We start from the raw sequence: 2540 nt of genomic DNA on the forward strand, positions 1-2540 counted from the left end.
TGATCCAAAGTTTCTCACACAGGCGGACTACGAGCTCTATATTTTATACATAAAAAAAAATTCTGACGTGTACATGAAAATCGCCGATATACGTTTATTTTTATTTTTTCTCCTCTTTCCGAAAAAGTATATTTGGTTCATAGGACAGAAAAAAAGATCGTTTTTGTAACGCAGTGTTATTTTAGAGGCTAGAATAAATTTCCAAATCATATCTAAGCAACTATTATGTGTCTTCCGAAGAAATTCCGAAGATTTGTGGTTTTGAAACATGATGGTTGGTTTAGGTGGTGAATCCATAATCTCACTAGTCGTCCAGAATCGAACTAGCGCTTCCGCACCATTTTCTTGCCACATCCTCGTCACCCACTTGTTTAAAGGTTATTTATAGCAGAGCGACCACTTTCTGCCGGCCGAGCGAAAAGGTCAGAAATATTGGCGCCACGTTTAGCTGATAGATTTTTTGGATATTTAAATAAATCACTTACGAGTACGCAAAAAGGTAAAGACTATTGCGGTAAGGTAAGAGTTTTACGTAAAATCGGTTCAGATATATTGTTTAAATGTGTAATGTAATTCAAGATGCGTGGGATGGTTGAAATCTAATAGGTTTTTGTTTTTTTGTTGTTGGCAGCATTCTACAGCGGAAAAAAATGTCTCAGTTTCGTAGTGCAATTCTTTTGGTATAAGCATCATTATCTCATATATGACACTATCTTGCATCTCTGGCAAACCAGTCTCCACAAGAACGACTTTAATAGGCGAGAGAGGATGTGCACGAATGCTTCTTCTGGCAGCAGTGTGATAAGGTGCTTGTAGAAGTTTGCAATGACCTTTTGCGAAAAGTCGGTAAATGGCGAGTCCAGAGTAAATTTTTTTATACATATATATGTATAGATATATAGTATTACATATTAAGAGTGAACGAGAACTTTTCTGTTTCTCTACAGTAATACATGAATACATTTATTATATAGTTGCATTATTAACACAACCATCCAAATACTTTATGTTAACTCTCAGGTACATTAACTCCACTAACATTCTGTGGAACACCCGTATACGCTCAGTAGACGACTCATTCTTTACATGCATAGACAGTCGTCGACTACACTTCGTACCGAATAGTTGTGTTAATTATCGCTGAGTTACTTCTCTCTCAGAGTGTTCTTACTCTCCACGTGCTTAGTGCAATTGACTTTTCTATAATTTTCTTGTTTTGAAGTGCAAAAATACAAATAAAAGCCTGAAGTGTTGATTTCTAATGGAAAATAATATTCCGTTCCCCTCGGGGAACCGATTTGACATACTATCTGATAGTATGTCAATTCCCCCCAAATCGAAACGAAAAAAAACAACCAGTGCAAATAAAGAGCTTTACCCATCCCTACCATCGCCAGTCACCAAAACTGTTAACCAAAATGATCCAAAATTCATCATTATAAAATCCTCTGACGAAAACAACAAAATTTCTAAGTATAGTGTGTTCGCTAAAAAGAAAGCCCTTGACGGAATAAGTACAGAGTACAGCTCCGTAAGTATTCTCAAGGACGGCAGCTTATTAGTACTTACTAAATCTAAAAAGGTGGCTGAAAAATTCTTAAAATGTAAAAATTTTGGTGGCTTATGCCCAATATCTGTGTCCTTCCACGAATCTCTTAACACGTGCAAAGGTACCATTTATGACAAAAACCTAGCCGAAACCGATGAAAAAGAAATTATTGAAGGCCTTAAATCGCAAGGAGTCGTAGATGTCTACAAGTTTACCAAAAAAGTGAATGGAAATCCAATGCCAACAGGACGAATGGTTCTTACATTTGACCTTTATAAAGTCCCCCAAGATATCGACGTTGCATGGTATTCCCTAAAAGTAGAAGAACATTTCCCAACACCAATGCGTTGTCGTAATTGTCAGCTTCTCGGTCATACCACTAAAAAATGCAACAACAACACCACCTGTGAGTTCTGCAATCTCCCCCCTCATACCCCTGAACTATGCCAACGCAAAATGTGCGCCAACTGCTTTGGTCCACACCCCGCTTCAGCTAGAGACTGTCCTAAATACCTTGAGCAAAAACAAATATTAAAAATAAAAACACAAAATAAGTGTAACTTCAACGAAGCCAAGCGGCTATTCAAGCTACAAAACCCGTTTTCTCTCAATGGAAAACAAACGTATGCATCCGCAATAACCTCCGAACCTTCCCCTGTCCTACTACCCAGTACAACCGCCGAAAATTCACCATCTCATCCTATCTCAAAAACAACAACTTCTGACGCTTCTCAAAACACAGCAAATAACATAAACACGAATAAGCCACCCGCACTCCCTTTACCCAAGCACTCACTCAACTCAGAAAATAATACCACAACCCACTTCGCATCTCTCTCCCCCAACTTTCTTAAAAATAACAAAAGCACTACAGTACAAGAATCATCATCTCTCGTAACACAGCCGAACACAACTAGCTCACTTACTCCAACATCTCACAGCATACCATCACATAACTTGAGCTCGTTTACAATAAACAACTCAGATATGA

This window comes from Anastrepha obliqua, chromosome 3, assembly GCF_027943255.1.
Source record: "Anastrepha obliqua isolate idAnaObli1 chromosome 3, idAnaObli1_1.0, whole genome shotgun sequence".
Taxonomy (NCBI): Eukaryota; Metazoa; Arthropoda; class Insecta; order Diptera; family Tephritidae; genus Anastrepha; species Anastrepha obliqua.